The sequence below is a fragment of the Bufo bufo genome, chromosome 4, assembly GCF_905171765.1.
Source record: "Bufo bufo chromosome 4, aBufBuf1.1, whole genome shotgun sequence".
Taxonomy (NCBI): domain Eukaryota; kingdom Metazoa; phylum Chordata; class Amphibia; order Anura; family Bufonidae; genus Bufo; species Bufo bufo.
In genome coordinates this window covers 78110937-78130286 of record NC_053392.1, presented here as the reverse complement: position 1 = coordinate 78130286, position 19350 = coordinate 78110937, and positions in this window count along the sequence as shown.

The following is a 19350-nucleotide window of genomic DNA, read 5'->3' as shown; positions in this document are numbered from 1 at the left end:
CTAGTGGGGTGACAGCAGGAGGGGAGAGCAGGGTGACTAGTGGGGTGACAGCAGGAGGGGAGAGCAGGGTGACTAGTGGGGTGACAGGAGGAGGGGGAGCAGGGTCACCAGTGGGGTGACAGGAGGAGGGAAGAGCAGGGTCACTAGTGGGGTGACAGGAGGAGGGGGAAGCAGTGTCACTAGTGGGGTGACAGGAGGAGGGGGAGCAGTGTCACTAGAGGGGTGACTGGAGGAGGAGGGAGCAGGGTCACTAGTGGGGTGACAGGAGGAGGGGGGAGCAGGGTCACTAGAGGGGTGACAGGAGGAGGGGGGAGCAGGGTCACTAGAGGGGTGACAGGAGGAGGGGGGAGCAGGGTGACTAGTGGGGTGACAGGAGGAGGGGAGAGCAGGGTGACTAGTGGGGTGACAGGAGGAGGGGAGAGCAGGGTCACTAGTGGGGTGAAAGGAGGGGGGAGCAGGGTCACTAGTGGGGTGACAGGAGGAGGGGAGAGCAGGGTCACTAGTGGGGTGACAGGAGGAAGGGGGAGCAGGGTCACTAGTGGGGTGACAGGAGGAAGGGGAAGCAGCAGCACTAGTGAGGTGACAGGAGGAGGGGGGAGCAGGGTCACTAGTGGGGTGACAGGAGGAGGGGGGAGCAGGGTGACTAGTGGGGTGACAGGAGGAGGGGGGAGCAGGGTCACTAGTGGGGTGACAGGAGGAGGAGGAGCAGTGTCACTAGAGGGGTGACAGGAGGAGGGGGGAGCAGGGTCACTAGTGGGGTGACAGGAGGAGGGGGGAGCAGGGTGACTAGTGGGGTGACAGCAGGAGGGGAGAGCAGGGTGACTAGTGGGGTGACAGGAGGAGGGGGAGCAGGGTCACTAGTGGGGTGACAGGAGGAGGGAAGAGCAGGGTCACTAGTGGGGTGACAGGAGGAGGGGGAAGCAGGGTCACTAGTGGGGTGACAGGAGGAGGGGGAGCAGTCTCACTAGATGGGTGACAGGAGGAGGGGGAGCAGGGTTACTAGTGAGGTGACAGAAGGAGGGGGAGCAGTGTAACTAGTGGGGTGACAGGAGGAGGGGGAAGCAGTGTCACTAGTGGGGTGACAGGAGGAGGGGGAGCAGTGTCACTAGAGGGGTGACAGGAGGAGGAGGGAGCAGGGTCACTAGTGTGGTAACAGGAGGAGTGGAAGCAGTGTCACTAGAGGGGTGACAGGAGGAGGGGGGAGCAGGGTCACTAGTGGGGTGACAGGAGGAGGGGGGAGCAGAATCACTAGTGTGGTAACAGGAGGAGTGGAAGCAGTGTCACTAGAGGGGTGACAGGAGGAGGGGGGAGCAGGGTCACTAGTGGGGTGACAGGAGGAGGGGGGAGCAGGGTGACTAGTGGGGTGACAGGAGGAGGGGAGAGCAGGGTCACTAGTGGGGTGACAGGAGGAGGGGAGAGCAGGGTCACTAGTGGGGTGACAGGAGGAGGGGGGAGCAGGGTCACTAGTGGGGTGACAGGAGGAGGGGGAGCAGGGTGACTAGTGAGGTGACAGGAGGAGGGGGGAGCAGGGTCACTAGTGGGGTGACAGGAGGAAGGGGGAGCAGGGTCACAAGTGGGGTGACAGGAGGAGGGGGGAGCAGGGTCACTAGTGGGGTGACAGGAGGAAGGGGGAGCAGGGTCACAAGTGGGGTGACAGGAGGAGGGGGAAGCAGGGTCACTAGTGAGGTGACAGGAGGAGGGGGGAGCAGGGTCACTAATGAGGTGACAGGAGGAGGGGGGAGCTGAGTTACTAGTGAGGTGACAGGAGGAGGGGGGAGCATGGTCACTAATGAGGTGACATGAAGAGGGCATTGGCTATTTGTTCAGTCCCACCAGATTAACCAACACCTTACCCCCATCCCCCTCCACCTAACCCATAGAAATAAACACACCACACCACTGCTTGGATTTAATCGGCCACAGCAGCCGTTTATTGAATAAATACAAAATATATAACATAAGTTAACCAATGACGAGGGAGGTCCTAGAAGCCCCAATAACTTCATAAACACTGGAACACCTGCGTCTCCATCTTGCCCCCAGCCGTTGAACCCAGCTCGGAGGCAGCAACTGATGGACGCGTAACTAGTTACTACCAGCTCCTCAATGAGAGTCCAGCCCCTCCCGCGGGGCCCTCCCATCCTCAGGTACCACCATATTCTTCCACTTCAAGGACCTCCCCCGCCTCCACGACTGCCGCGACACAAACAAAACACCAACACTTCCCCCACTACTACTTCCATTAGGGACGGGCGGGTGGGCGTTTCAATCCCCTGGCCGCAATGCTCCTGCTTCCGCCTTCTTCCTCTGTCTCCGCTCTGGCCGCACCCCCCGCTGCCCTTGCAACTCGCGCCTCTTCCCCGATCCCGCCCCCACTCACACTTGACCCTTTCCTCACCTGTCCTTCACCGCCAAGCCCCTTCATGCTCGTCCTCCCCCACCGCTGCGCTCCTGTCCTGCCTGACTTGAAGAGGGCATTGGCTATTTGTTCAGTCCCACCAGATTAACCAACACCTTACCCCCAACCCCCCACCTAACCCATAGAAATAAATACACCACACCACTGCTTGGATTTAATCGGCAACAGCAGCCGTTTATTGAATAAATACAAAATATATAACATAAGTTAACCAATGACGAGGGAGGTCCTAGAAGCCCCAATAACTTCATAAACACTGGAACACCTGCGTCTCCATCTTGCTCCCAGCCGTTGAACCCAGCTCGGAGGCAGCAACTGATGGACGCGTAACTAGTTACTACCAGCTCCTCAATGAGAGTCCAGCCCCTCCCGCGGGGCCCTCCCATCCTCAGGTACCACCATATTCTTCCACTTCAAGGACCTCCCCCGCCTCCAAGAACGCGCAGGTTTGAGGCGTCCCTCCACATACGTAAAGCTATTTCAACACCACTCTGGAGCCCCAGAGACCACAAATCCGTCCCCACCGCATTCAGGTGCACTCCATCTGCTCTCCAAAATGCACCCACACCCTTCTCCAATACCTCATGCCGCACCACAACACCGCCATTCCTCGCCATAAACCGGCCCACTGCCCTATTTACCTTGATCCGTGCCTTATTAAGGCTCTCCACTGACCTCGCCCCCCTCCAAGCCTTCCGCGGAACAATGTCAGACCAGACTGTGATCACCCCCAGAAACAACGCCCAGATCCTAAGCAGGTCAAACTTAACATCACGAACCAATTCCCTAAAAGGACGCTTGCCCAAGTCGTTACCCCCCACATGCAAAACCAACACATCCGGAGGACGATCCAACCGCACGAAATGATGCACCTCCCGCAACACTCCGCCCCACAACATACCTCTCATACCTAACCACCTGACCGTAGCCAACTCTGGACTAATACCCAACTGGCGACCGCTCGGCCTCACGTCCGCTCTGATCGCCCCCCAAAACACATAGGAGTGCCCTAAGATCCACACCAAAGCCGCCGTCGTCCGACCTGTGAACACAAAAGAACAACATTAACACCAACCTACCACCCACAGTACCACTACAACAATGCAGGCCGCACATACGATTTAAAACGCACCGACTCCCAACGCCCAATCCTCCTAATCACCTCCTCACTGGCTCCTAACCTGGCTGCCTCAGTCGCCGCCCCAATTCTGAACGAATGACCCGAATAATCATTGACCGGCACACCCAAAACCTTTAAGCATTTTTTAAAGACCGCCAGAAACTGAAATCTAGACAAAAAGGAACCATCCTCATGCCTAAGAAAAGGAACCTCGTCCCTCTGCAGACCTGAACCATAAGACCCTGCACACCGCACCGGGCACATACTACACCCTGGTACTGAAAACAAAGTAAAACGCTGCCCCCTGCCCTCCTGATCCGTTTTCGACCTGCGAATCCGGACAGACACCCTATCCCCCGCTAACTCGACATCCTCACTCCTAAGCCCCCCCGCTCTATGAACACTGTCACACACCAACTCCCCCAAGCGGAAGGCACCGAAAAACGCCAAAGCAAACGCAGCCTTAAACAGCCCCAGCTCCCAATCGGAGCTACAAATACAGCTCAACTTATCACCCATTTGCAACAACAACTCAAAAGACACCGGCCTCCGACAATCCAGCACCCTGCCTGCTCCCCTACGCCATCCCTTCAAAACCTGCCGCACCAAAAAACTCTTAGTCAAATCCGGTAGCCCCCGCCACTTAAAACCAAACGCTACCCCTGCAATAAAATGATTCACCTTTGACACCGACCACCCCTCGCTCTTCAACTGCCCCAGCAACATCAACAACCTCACATCACCATCCCCCACACCAGCCCCCCAAGTTCCATTCCAAGTTTCCCAGGTCGTCCACGCCTTACCATACTCCCTCCAAGTACCCGGACTCAACGAATCCCTCAACATCCCCATCACTTCTCCTCCAGGATCCCCCACAGCCACGGCGGACACTCCAGACCCTCCACCTCCGCTTCTGGCGCTAGAAGCCGGAACCGCTCCCACTGTAAACGAGAAAGAGAATCCACCACCGAATTAGACACTCCAGCAACATGTTCTGCCACCAACCACATATTAATCGACAAACATCACAATACCAGAAACTGTAACAGCCTAACCACCGGCGGAGAAGATGCGGACAAACTGTTGATAGCCTGAACCACCCCCAAATTGTCACAATGAAAACGCACCTTCCTGTTTTCAAATTTCTCACCCCACAACACCACCTCCATCACAATGGGAAAAAGTTCTAACAAAGCCATGTTCCTCACCCACCCACGACTTACCCACGAATCCGGCCACACGCCCGCACACCATTGTCCCTGGCAATAGGCCCCAAAACCCACTCCCCCCGACGCGTCAGTATATAACTCAAACTCCACACTATCACACAACTCCGCCATCACCAAAGACCTGCCATTGTACTGACCCAAAAACTCCGCCCACACCCTCAAATCCCCTTTTAACTCCTTACGTAACCTGATAAAATGATACGGCGCTGACACCCCTGCCGTAGCCGCGGCCAACCTTCTACAAAAAAATTCTACCCATTGGCATAATTTGACAAGCAAAGTTCAATTTACCTAACAATGACTGCAAATCCCGCAACCTAATCTTCTCCCTCCCTATGGCCCTATCAATCTCCTGACGCAAATCCACCAACTTATCCTGGGGAAGCCTACACTCCATCCGCTCCGTATCTATAACAATCCCCAAAAAACACAACTCTGTCACCGGACCCAACGTCTTCTCCCGCGCCAACGGTACCCCAAAACGCGCAAAAACCGACTGCACCGTGTGCAGCAACAAAGAACAAACCCGTGAATTCGCCGGCCCTAAACACAAAAAATCGTCTAAATAATGGATAACAGATGAACAACCTGAAACTTCCACCACTACCCATTCTAGAAACGAGCTAAAGGTCTCAAAATACGCACACGAAAGAGAGCACCCCATCGGCAAGCACCTATCCACAAAATACTCCCCATCCCAAAAACAGCCCAACAAACCCATGCTCTCCACGTGTACCGGAAGCTAACGAAACGCCGCCTCCACATCAACCTTAGCCATCAACGTCCCCTGCCCCAACCGCCTCACCCATTTTACAGCCGCATCAAAGGAAGTATAGACCACCGAACAAAGTTCAGGATCTATACCATCATTGACCGACGCCCCTTTCGGGTAAGACAAGTGATGAATGAGCCGAAACTTGCTTGGCTCTTTCTTCGGCACCACTCCTAGCGGAGACACCCTCAACCCCGGAATCGGCGGTTCCTTGAATGGACCCGCCATCAGCCCCAACTCCACCTCCTTCCTCAACTTCTCCGCCACCACTCCCGCATGAACAAGCGCAGACCTAAGATTCTTAAGAACAATAGGCCCCGCCGTAACAACTGATGGAATACGAAAACCGAACCTAAAACCATCCCCCAACAAACCAGCCGCAACCCGATCCGGATATCTATCTAGAAACCCCTGCATCTCTTCCACCCGCACCGGCGTCCGTCCCTTTTCCAGCACCATCACCCCCTCTATTCCTTCCCCCTTTGAAGCAACGGTTAGCTCCATGGGCTCCCCCACACCCCGTGCACTCGTGCTTAAATTTGCACTTGGCCCCAAATCTGCAATTTCCTTCATTAAAAAGGAAACACAACCCTTTTGCCGATGCCGCTGCCAAAGCACCCGGGGATGACCCCCCGGACTCCCCCCGAAAGGACTGCCCAGCCCTAGGAGGCGCCGTCACCCTTAACCACAACCCAATATCCTTATGATCCCACCGGATATCAGGTCTCACCGCCTTACGCTGCCGGAACTGCTCATCGTAACGGAGCCAACCCACACCACCATAAACCCTATAAGCTTCCCCAATAGCATCCTGGTAGCAAAAAAGCACCGAACAACAATCCAGAGACCTTTCCCCAATGACACTTGCTAATATGGAAAACGCCTGTAGCCAATTAGCAAACGTACGTGGGATCAATCGACGCCTACGCTTATCCTCATCCTCCTTTTTTCCCTCCTCCTTCTTCCCCCTATCCAGGTTAAACCGTTCCAATGGGAGCAGCGAGAATATCTCCACATACTCTCCCTTCCAGATCTTTTCCCTCACTTCCTGCTTCAAATGAGCCCCCAGCGGCCCCTCAAAGCACACGTACACCTCACCGCGAGCCCTATCATCCAACCTCTGCACCTCCTCCTCTCCCCCCGCCTGAGTCTCCACCGACACCGACCCCGCCGTAACCCCTTGCGTCCCTGCCCCGGACACCGACACCACTCCCCACCCCGGCAACGGAGACCCAACGCCGGACCCCATACCAGACAACCATCCCGCCAATCCCCCCAAAAACTGCCCCAAACCCTTACCAAAGTCACCCATGGTCCCCCCCCCCCACCCACCGGGAATCCCTGCGCTAACATGGAGCCCCAAGCCATCTCACCAGGCACCACGGGCGCTGTGACTCCCGCTGCCGTAGATCCTGACTCCCGCCGCACGGACACTTCACCGTCCTAGCTCCTGGACGTCGACGGCTGTTCCTCCTGGACCACCTGCACGACCCTCTGCACCACGCTGGACGGACACCGGGACGAGACCGCGGCACCCACCACGGCAAGGGGACCTTCTTCAACACTGCTTAGATCTTCTCTGGACCTGCGCTGGTATTCATCTCCACCCAGTGCAGCCCGAGGAACCCGGATGTCATCTAGAAGCCGAGTGGACCGCCCGCTAAAGGAAGGACTGGGCCGGTCCACCGATCCTGGTACGGAATCCGGTTGAACTGCCGCAGGGAGCGGGGGAAGGGGCGTCCCGCTCCTCTCAAGGCCCCGCCGTGTATTGGAATTCCTCCCGCGGTGAGAGCGACTCGCAGAAGGCTGAGCGGACGCTCTCCGCCACCGAGGGTCCGCAGGGGGGCTCCCTACTCGGCGCCGGGCCCGGGGGGTGTTTTCAGGGCTTAGGCGCGCCGGTGGAATACTCCGCCGCGGCCGGGCAGCCCGAACAATGGGGGTAGCCACAGGAGCAGGTGAAACTATACACGCACCAACCTGCTCCTGCAGCCAGCGAGGCCCCGCACCTCCGCTTCACACCGCAGCCTCTCCAGCATCTCCTCCACCGTCATAACAGGCGCCGACATCATACAGTCCGTTTCAATCCCCTGGCCGCACTGCTCCTGCTTCCCCCTTCTTCCTCTGTCTCCGCTCTGGCCGCACCCCCCGCTGCCCTAGCAACTCGCGCCTCTTCCCCGATCCCGCCCCCACTCACACTTGACCCTTTCCTCACCTGTCCTTCACCGCCAAGCCCCTTCATGCTCGTCCTCCCTCACCGCTGCGCTCCTGTCCGTCCTGACTGGAGAAGGGGGGAGCAGGGTCACTAGTGGGGTGATAAGATGGGGGAGCAGGGTCACCAGGGACCAGTCACATGAGTCCGCGGCTCCTTACCTCTCCAGCAGCCCTGTCCTGTTTCCCAAGGACCTTGGGCAGCACACCCCGCTCTCCTTACAACAGCCACCCTGGAAGCCGGCCACTCCTCCTTCCAGCTCCTGCCGACATCCCCTGCTGCAGGACCTGTATCGCTCTGACGCGCTCCTATACCAACCAATAACAAAGCTCCTTGCTGTAAGGAGCTTTGTTATTAGTTATTTCAGGCACCGGCAGCATCGCTGCGCTGACTGTGCTGTTCACAGCGCTCACTGCACTGATGAATGTGGGGGAAAAGTCTAAGGCGTATTGGTACGCCTTAGACTTTTTCCAGGGAGTCGCACGGGCCGCATCACACAGCTTTGTGGGCCGGATTTGGCCCGCGGGCCGTAGGTTGGGCATCACTGCTCTAGAGTCCAATCTTTATGCTCCCTAGCAAATTGAAGCCTTTTTTCTGGTTTGCCTCACTGATTAGTGGTTTTCTTACAGCTACACAGCTGTTCAGTCCCAATCCCTTGAGTTCTCTTCGCATTGTGTGTGTGGAAATGCTCTTACTTTCACTATTAAACATAGCCCTGAGTTCTACTGTTGTTTTTCTTCGATTTGATTTCACCAAACATTTAAGTGATCGCTGATCACGATCATTCAGGATTTTTTGCCAGGCAGCTTGGTGAAAATAGATCAACTGTTGGAGCAATTGTTAGAAAATGGAAGAGGCTAAAGACAACTGTCAGTCTCCCTCGGACTGGGGCTCCATGCAAGATCTCACCTCGTGGGGTATCATTGATGATAAGAAAAGTGAGGTATCAGCCCAGAACTACAAGGAAGGAGCTGGTCAATGACATGAAGAGAGCTGGGACCACAGTTTCAAAGGTCACTGTCGGTAGAACACTACACCGTCATGGTTTCAAATCATGCATTGCATGGAAAGTTCCCCTGCTCAAGTCATCACATGTCCAGGCCCATCTGAAGTTTGCCAATGACCATCTGGATGATCCAGAGGAGGCATGGGAGAAAGTCATGTGGTCAGATGAGACCAAAGTAGAACTTTTTGGTCTAAACTTCACTCATTGTGTTTGGACGAAAAAGAAGAATGAGTTGCATCCCAAGAACACCATCCCTACTGTGAAGCATGGGGGTGGTAACATCAAGCTTTGGGGGTGCTTTTCTGTGAAGGGGACAGGACGACTGCACTGTATTAAGGAGAGGATGAATGGGGCCATTTTTTGTGAGATTTTGAGCAACAACCTCCTTCCCTCAGTCTGAGCATTGAAGATGGGTCGTGGCTGGGTCTTTCAACATGACAACGACCCGAAGCACACAGCCAGGATAAGCAAGAAGTGGCTCCGTAAGAAGCATATCAAGGTTCTGGAGTGGCCTAGCCAGTCTCCAGACCTAAATCCAATAGAACATCAGAGGGAGCTGAAACTCCATGTTGCTCAGTGACAGCCCCGAAACCTGACAGATCTAGAGGAGATCTGTGTGGAGAATTGGGCCAAAATCCCTGTTGCAGTGTGTGCAAACCTGGTTGAGAACTACAGGAAACGTTTGACCTCTGTAATTGCAAACAAAGGCTTCTGTACCAAATATTAACACTGATTTTCTAAGGTGTTCAAATACTTATGTTCAGCAGTGCAAGACAAACAAATTCTTTAAAAATCCTACAATGTAATTTCATTTTTAAATTCTGTCTCTCAGAGTAGGAATGAACCTACAATGTGAATTTCAGACCACTCCATGATTTCTAAGTGGGAGAACTTGCAAAATCGCAGTGTTCAAATATTTTTGTTCCTCACTGTACACCTCTTTCCTTAGTGATTTGTAGCCATAGAATATGCAATCCATGGGTGTGACGGTAATGTACACACACACACAGGGGGAGGATAGTGACCATTGCGCTCCACCCTCACCCCTGGCCCTGCCTACTTGCTTCGCAAGTCCTAATGACAGGGGACAACTAGACGGCAGTCCTTAACTTAGGATAAGTGCTGGGAAGACAGAGAAGACAAATAACGGAACGTGAACGGACCGGGTCAATACCTAGAGAGCTACGCAATACTAAGGAATGAGCAGAGAATAGTCAGGAAAAGCCGAGGTCAAATACCAGGAGAGAAACGAAGTACAACAGGAGTCCGCAAAGAATCGTCAGGTGGAAGCCGGGGTCAGGATACCAGGAGAGATGCGCAGTACAGGAGGAGCAGGCAGAGAATCGTCAGGGAACACAGGATCAGGTAAGTATGCAGGAACAAAACAATCACCAGATACCTAAAATTAACAGGCAACCTGTAGCCTGCAGGCTGTCTGTATTTATAGTGGGGAGTGAGGGTCATGTGATGTGGCCAGCGTCACATGACCGACAGACAGACAAATCGAGCACCGAGTGATCAGCTCGGCGCTCAAGGCAGACCTAGGAGCAGGGAGCCTCCCAGCTAGCAAAGCCTCCCTGGGAATGAGGCCAAACACAGATCCTCGCTCCCGAAGCTAAGCAGCAGGTCTGTGGCTGATGGGAGCCGAGTGCGCCTTTGGCGCCCCGTGACAATAGGTGTCATTTATGTCATTTAAAGGGGTTGTCTGATTATTATACATTTTCCCCCAAGCCAGCAATTGCAAAAAAAAATAATGAAAAGAATGTACAGTATACTCACACATTTCACACCCCACCACTTCTAGAGCAACCCCAGCTCCGATCCTCCCTGCAGTATTGTTTGCTTAGTTGTAGTGATAACATACCCATATATACCATGTGATTAGCCAATCGGGGGGCTGATGGAACAGATGTCAGGGGAAGCACCAACAGGTCTTAAAGGATTCAAAAGCTCTTGAATCCCAATTCTAAATCTACAATATGACCCTAACCTTCCATGTGCCATGAGTATCATTGGTGTCTTCATATGTGGTAGATGGTGCCAGGTTCCATGTACGACTACTACCACCACACCCCCTGTAACTATACTCCTGATTCTGACCTGCAAAGAAGCAGACCTGATTTGACAACTTAGTATTACAGTATATACAGTATAACATTTTGTATTGTAATGTCGTGGCTGAGGGGATAGGCAATGTCCCCACTTGTATGTGGTTCAGACAACAGTGCACATCATTTGAGAGGCACATTTATTAGAAGATTGCACTTACAGGGGTGAGTACAGTCAAATTGGCAATGGGCGTATATCTCCTTATGATGCCTCTGAGATGGATATGTAAAAGTGACCTTCTTTGCTGCTATAAGTGTATAGTGGCTATTATCTCTGCAGTGCCTCCTTTAGACCTGCATAGAATGATGGTGTCTTCCCCTACAGCTTCCCCATACAGCACCTAGGGGTGTCCATGACACCCATCTGTCAAAGCACCTACTGCGCTGGCTCCAGCCCCATTCAATCTCATCTGTGGCACAAAATCTGTTTCTCTGGTGTCTGAGACAGGGGCTTGAAGTGTACGCCAACCAACCCTCTGGTTGGAAAGCTATTTCAGCACAAGGTAGGTGTAAGGAACATAGCTTCCTTATGCCTAAATTTCCACAAATATATGTTTCCAACCATACAAGAATCTACTACTCTTAGTCACTTGTATTTTATTTTATTATGTAGATACTTATTATGGAGATATTCAAACGTTATCTTATTATGCAGGTGCTTGCACGTTATTTTATTATGCACGTGTTTGCATGTTATTTTATTATGTAGCTATTGCATGCTACTGTATTTTATTATGTTAACGTAATTAAACTCTTTTGAGTCCCACACTGCTCTCAAACAATGGCTTTGTTATGGCAACACTTTGTTATAAGCTCTGAACACATAATGTAAGAAATTGGTAATTTTATTGTACTAAATTGTTATAAGAACTCAATAAATGTATTATTTCTTGTAAATAAAGCATATCAAGTTCAACCAGGAGCTGTTTTGTGCGATCACGGCAAGTAGGGCTGAATTAGGATTAGTGAAGGTTTCTGTGCAGTCCTGCTTCTGGAACCCAAAGCTGACCTGACTCCATTAGGCCTCATGCACACGACCGTATTTTTTTGCGGTCCGCAAAAACGGGTTCCGTTTTGCCGTGATCCGTGACCGTTTTTTCGTCCGTGGGTCTTCCTTGATTTTTGGAGGATCCACGGACATGAAAAAAAAGTCGTTTTGGTGTCCGCCTGGCCGTGCGGAGCCAAACGGATCCGTCCTGAATTACAATGCAAGTCAATGGGGACGGATTCGTTTGACGTTGACACAATATGGTGCAATTTCAAACGGATCCGTCCCCCATTGACTTTTAATGTAAAGTCAGGAGTTAATATACCATCGGATCTGAGTTTTCTCCAATCCGATGGTATATTTTAACTTGAAGCGTCCCCATCACCATGGGAACGCCTCTATGTTAGAATATACCGTCGGATTTGAGTTACATCGTGAAACTCAAATCCGACAGTATATTCTAACACAGAGGCGTTCCCATGGTGATGGAGACGCTTCAGGTTAGAATATACTAAAAGAACTGTGTACATGACTGCCCCCTGCTGCCTGGCAGGTGCTGCCAGGCAGCAGGGGGCAGCCCCCCCCTGTAGTTAACACATTGGTGGCCAGTGTGGCCGCCCCCCCCTCTCTCCCCTGTAGTTAACTCATTGGTGGCCAGTGCGGCCGGCCCCCCCCCCCCTGTAGTTAACTCATTGGTGGCCAGTGGGCCCCCCCCTCCCCTGTAGTTAACTCATTGGTGGCCAGTGCGGTTGGCCCCCCTCCCTCCCCTGTAGTTAACTCGTTGGTGGCCAGTGGGCCCCCCCTCCCTTCCCTGTAGTTAACTCGTTGGTGGCCAGTGGGCCCCCCCCTCCCTCCCCTGTAGTTAACTCGTTGGTGGCCAGTGGGCCTTCTCCCCTCCCTCCCACTCCTAATTAAAATCTCCCCCCTATCATTGGTGGCAGCGGAGTGTACCGATCGGAGTCCCAGTTTAATCGCTGGGGCTCCGATCGGTAACCATGACAACCAGGACGCTACTGCAGTCCCGGTTGCCATGGTTACTTAGCAATTTGTAGAACCATTATACTTACCTGCGAGCTGCGATGTCTGCGATGTCTGCATCCGGCCGGGAGCTCCTCCTACTGGTAAGTGACATGACCTGTCACTTACCAGTAGGAGGAGCTCCCGGCCGGACGCAGACATCGCAGCTCGCAGGTAAGTATAATGGTTCTACAAATTGCTAGGAGCATGATTTGTGCCACTTAATATATTAGGTCCATCACAAGAGATCAAGACTGGCATAGGAAACACAGTTTTTTGATAATTTTACCCCCCATGTCGCATAATTATCAGCAGCTTGGGAGCATGTTTTTATCTGTGTAATATATTGTGTCCCTTGCCCATATTGAAGACTGCAAAAAGTGAATTTGAATGGGTCCGCAATCCTCAAGATTGGAGTGGAAGCATGGATCAGAAGCACTACGAAGCGCTTCCATGGGATTTCGGTCTGTGCCTCCGCACATAAAAAATAAATAGTCCTATTTTTTGGCGGTGCAGAATGTCTCTTATGGATCGCTAACCCATTCGAGTCAATGGGTCCGCATCCGAAAACGGTGCGCACATGGATGGTGCTCAGGAATTGTGGACCGCTATTTGCTATCCGCAATACGGGCACGGGGCACAGTCACTGTAATATTTAGCTATGTTAGGTCAGGTTCACATCATCGTTTAGTTTTCCGTTCTTCTGATCCATCATAGAGATGACCGAATTTAAAGTTGACGAAGTGGAATTCTATCCGTATTTCAGGAAAAATTTGATTTCCACCGAATCCGAAATTCCTGATTTTTCATGGTAACGAATCGTATTTTTTCCTAAAATGGCTGCTGCATGTGTGAGGACATGGAGCAAAGAACTCTGGGAACGAGGGATCACCCACAATGCCATGCATGCAGCCAATCAGCAGCCAGCCAGCCCTGTGATGTCACAGCCCTATAAATAGCATCAGCCATCTTAGAGTCAGACATTTTCCAGTGTACTTAGTGCAGGGAGAGATGTCAGCAGGTGCTAGGGACTGTGTAAGAAAAGACTTGAAAACTTTTAATTTGCTGAATCGAAGTTCAGGGAAAGATCATTAGAAGTGTAGGGAAAGGATAGGGAGGAATTACAGCCTTTTTTGTGGTGTATTAATTTCCTTTTTATTTATTTATTTGATCTAACAATATGTCAGACAGAGAAGTGGCAGGCCCTGCACAGGAGAGGGGCAAAGGCCTAAATGTTTCTGGCGCAGGCACAGGTCGCAGCAGAGTAAGGAAGGGGGAGTGGCAGCAGGGGTCACTTCGAGAGGCCTCAGCTCCCGGTGTCATCTGGCGGTTGTGTCTTGACCAGCAACCCAGCGGTTCTTGAATGTGGACTCGGTCATCCACTTCATCCCAAGTGACATCAGACACCCCCAGCCAAGAGTTGGTGAGTTCGACAAACACAACCCTTAGTTGGCATGGCCCAGAAGAAGGCCCTACGCCCTCACCTGTCCTCAACCTGCCTCTGTCCTTTTCTGTTCCCTCAACCAGAGAAGTATTATATGCTGTGGGCTCAGCTCCACTATACAGCGAGGACGAGCTACTAGAGGACAGTCAGCAGCTACTGCCCAGCCAAGATCTGAAGAAGACATCTGCCGCTTCCTCCGGTAGGTGGGCAAGTAGTGATGAGGAAAGTGGCGTGGGAGCTGGTGTTGTGAGCGGTCAGATTCCTGGCTCAGAGACCGCTCAGTGACGTGCAGACAGTACTGGATTATGATTCTTACACCCACCATCGTCAGCGGGTACTGGTATTGCCAACTTCCCCACTCTGTCACCGGGTCACTATGTGGTCTGCTCATGCTGCTGCCACCTCACCACTCAGGACACCTCATGCTACTGCTGCCACCTCCACGCTATGTCATTGTGCCACTCTGTTGTCTCCTCATGCTGCTGCTGCTAACTCACCACTATGTCACCATGCCACTTTGTGGCCTCCTCATGCTGCTGCTGCCACCTCCACACTATGTCACCTTGCCAGTTTGAGACCTCCTCATGCTGCTGCTGCCACCTCCACACTCTGTGATTGTGCCACTCTGTGGCCTCCTCATGCTGCTACCTCCACACTATGTCACCTTGCCAGTTTCTGGCCTCCTCATGCTGCTGCTGCCACCTCCACACTGTGTCACCTTGCCACTCTGTGGGCTCCTCATGCTGCTGGTAACTCAACACTATGTCACTCGGCTTCTCTGTGGCCTCCTCATGCTGCTGCTGCCACCTCCACACTATGTCACCTTGCCAGTCTGTTGCCTCCTCCTGCTGCCACCTCCACACTAAGTCACCTTGCCACTCTGTGGTCTTCTCATGCTGCTGCCACCTCCACACTATGTTACTTTGCCACTCTGTGGTCTCTTCATGCTGCTGTTAAATAAACACTATATCACTGGGCCGCTCTGTGGCCACCTCATGTTGTTTCTGCTGCTGCTGCCACCTCCACACTATGTCACTGGGCCACTCTATGGTCTCCTTATGCTGCTGCTAAATCAATACTATGTCACTGGGCCAGTCTGTGGCCTCCACGTGCTTCTGCTGCCACCTCCACAATTTGTTACCTTGCCACTCTGTGCTCTCCTCATGCTGCTGCTAACTCAACACTATGTCACTGGGCCACTCTGTGGCCTTCTCATTCTGCTGCTGCTGCCACCTCCACACTATGTCACCTTGCCAGTCTGTGGCCTCCTCATGCTGCTGCTGCCACCTCCACGCTCTGTCATTGTTCCACTCTGTGGTCTCCTCATGCTGCTGCTAACTCAACACTATGTAACTGAGCCAGTCTGTTGCCTCCTCATGCTACTGCTAACTCAACACTATGTCACCTTGCAAGTCTGTTGCCTTCTCCTTCTGCTGCTGTTGCCACCTCCACACTATGTCACCTTGCCACTCTGTGGTCTTATCATGCTGCTGCTAAATCAACACTTTGTTACTGAGACACTCTGTGGCCTCCTCATGCTGCTGCTGCCACCTCCACACTCTGTCATTGTGCCACTATGTGCCCTCCTCATGCTGCTACCTCCACACTATGTCACCTTGCCAGTTTCTGGCCTCCTCATGCTGCTGCTGCCACCTCCACACTATGTCACCATGCCACTCTGTGGGCTCCTCATGCTGCTGGTAACTCAACACTATGTCTCTCGGCCTCTCTGTGGCCTCCTCATGCTGCTGTTGCTGCCACCTCCTCACTATGTCAACTTGCCAGTCTGTGGTCTCATCATGCTGCTGCTAAATCAACACTTTGTTACTGAGACACTCTGTGGCCTCCTCATGCTGCTTCTAACTCAACACTATGTCACTTAGCCAGTCTGTTGCCTCCTCTTGCTGCTGCTAACTTAACACTACGGTATGTCCCCTTGCCAGTCTGTGGCCTACTCATGCTGCTGCTGCCACCTCCACACTCTGTCATTGTGCCACTTTGTGTTCTCCTCATGCTGCTGCCACCTCCACACTCTGACATGTTTCCACTCTGTGGTCTCCTTATGCTGCTGCTAACTCAACACTACGTCACTGAGCCAGCCTGTTGCCTCCTCATGCTGCTGCAAACTCAACAATATGTCACCTTGCAAGTTTGTTGCCTTCCTTCTGCTACTGTTGCCATCTCTACACTATGTCACCTTGCCACTCTGTGGTCTCATCATGCTGCTGCTAAATCAACACTTTGTCATTGTGCCACTCTGTGGCCTCCTCATGCTGCTACCTACACACTATGTCGCCTTGCCAGTTTCTGGCCTCCTCATGCTGCTGCTGCCACCTCCACTCTATGTCACCTTGCCACTCTGTGGGCTCCTCATGCTGCTGGTAACTCAACACTATGTCACTCGGCCTTTCTGTGGCCTCCTCATGCTGCTGCTGCTGCCACCTCCGCAATATGTCACCTTGCCAGTTTGTAGTCTCATCATGCTGCTGCTAAATCAACACTTTGTTACTGAGACACTCTGTGGCCTCCCCATGCTGCTGCTGCTACCTCCACACTATGTCACCTTGCCACACTGTGATCTCCTCTTGCTGCTGCTAACTCAACACTATGTCACTGAGCCAGTCTGTTGCCTCCTCATGCTACTGCTAACTCAACACTATGTCACCTTGCAAGTCTGTTGCCTTCTCCTTCTGCTGCTGTTGCCACCTCCACACTATGTCACCTTGCCACTATGTGGTCTCATCATGCTGCTGCTAAATCAACACTTTGTTACTGAGACACTCTGTGGCCTCCTCATGCTGCTGCTGCCACCTCCACACTATGTCAACTTGCCACACTTTGGTTTCCTCTTGCTGCTGCTAACTCAACACTATATCACTGGGGACTCTGTGGCCTCCTCATGATGCTGCTAACTCAACACTATGTCACTGGGCCACTCTCTGGCATCCTCCTGCTGCTGCCACCTCCACACTATGTCACTGAGCCAGTCTGTGGCTTCCTCATGCTGCTGCTAAATCAACACTATGTCACCTTGCCAGTCTGTTGCCTACTCCTGCTGCTACTGTTTCCACCTCCACACTATGTCACCTTGCCACTCTGTGGTCTCCTCAGGCAGCTGATAAATCAGCACTTTGTCACTGGGCCACTCTGTGGCCTTCTCATGCTGCTGCTGCCACCTTCACACGATGTCACCTTGCCAGTCTGTGGCCTCTTCATGCTGTTGCTAACTCAACAATATTTCACTGGGCCACTCTGTGGCCTCCTCATGCTGCTGCTGCCACCTCCGCACTATGTCACCTTGCCACTCTGTGTTAGCCTCATGCTGCTGCTAACTCAACACTATGTCACGGGCCACTCTGTGGCCTCCTCATGATGCTGCTAACTCAACACTATGTCACAGAGTGGCCTCCTCATGCTGCTGCTGCTGCCACCTCCACACTATGTCACTGGGCCACTCTGTGGTCTCCTCATGCTGCTGCTAACTTAATGCTATGTCACTGGGCCACTGTGTGGCCTCCTCATGCTTCTGCTAACTCAACACTATGTCACTGGGCCACTGTGTGACCTCCTCATGCAGGAGTGCGTACAAAACACAGAAGACATGCACATATTTCATTTAGTGTCGTCTCTGTTTTGGATCCACTCCTGTTTTTTTGGGGGGGCTTTAGCAATACTGATGGATTACTCACCAAATGCTGACCAAGTGAAGGTGTATGCTCAACAGACCGCTTTTTGTGTGATTATTGTTCTGATGGATCCGAGGAAGGGCAAAATAATTAGTGACGTCAACACAAACTTACTGCTGACACCTTCTCTACTGTGTCAGAGGGGCTCTAATTGTATAAGCTTTTAATAGAACAGGTTCTGTAGACATTTATGTGGAATCAGCTGACGAAGGTGTAAAAGGAGTGCGCTTCTTAACGCTACAGTTAGATTTTGGGCCTTTGCATGGTTCTTTATACCTGGTGCTAACATCGAACTGTAAGGCTGAGTTCACACTTTAGTTATTTGGTCAGTTTTACCCCCGTAACTGCACAAATAAGTAAAGTGTGCAGTGATTTTAAGAGCGAAGCCTGTCATGTGCATGTCATACTGACTCACAGTATTATTTCACTACCACAGCAGACTCTCTATGCGTGTTTCTGCAAGGCCCAGTGTTCTACACCACTATACAGGCTCTCTGCAGCCAGGAAATGGCTGTCTTTTAACGCGATTCGTCCCGATTTAATTCGGATCGAATCAAATCTTGTCGGAAAATTTGGCGAACCAGCCGAATTGAATTTTTAAGAAATTCGCTCATCTCTATTGCTCAGTTCTGCACATTTGTTTTAGCCATTTTAATCTAAGCTCACTTATTTTAGATGGAAAAAAAATACTTTGTGTAGGATTTTTTTTCTGTCTAAAATGACGGATTTCTGACGGAAATGGCTAAAAAGAATTTAAAATGTGCATAACTCAGCATAACGGATGCTTAAAATACAGGATCTGTTTTTTTCTTTATTTTTCTGTTGTTCTGACGGATCAGAAGAAAGGAAAACTAAACCATAATATGAACTCGGCCTTAGCTGGAATAAAGAAGATTTATAAATTCTGTGTTTTTTATCCAGTTTTTATAAACTACATATTTCTTGATTAACTATCCGAGATGAGTAAATTGATATTTTTTGATTAACTATCCGAGATGAGTACATTTCCTGAAATTCGTTTTGTGTTCAATTTGAACAAATTGGTCAGAAGATTTGATTCAGATATGAATATATTCGAATTGAATCGAGAGGGCTCAGATTGCCCTGAAACGTAGATGGCATTCTAGTCTCTGAACACTATATGCCCTTTAAAGCTAAATGCCATGACAGCATTAGTAATCTTAGAGTGACAGCGGCATAGATAGTTATAGGTAAACATATGGTTGTCATTGGTAGCAAACAGCTGTTTTATAACACACTGCTCTGTTTTTTTTAAGCTTTTTAAAATAAAAATAATTCAAAACTTATCCCTTTTGGGGGAAGGTGTCTGCAGGGATAAATACACACATGAT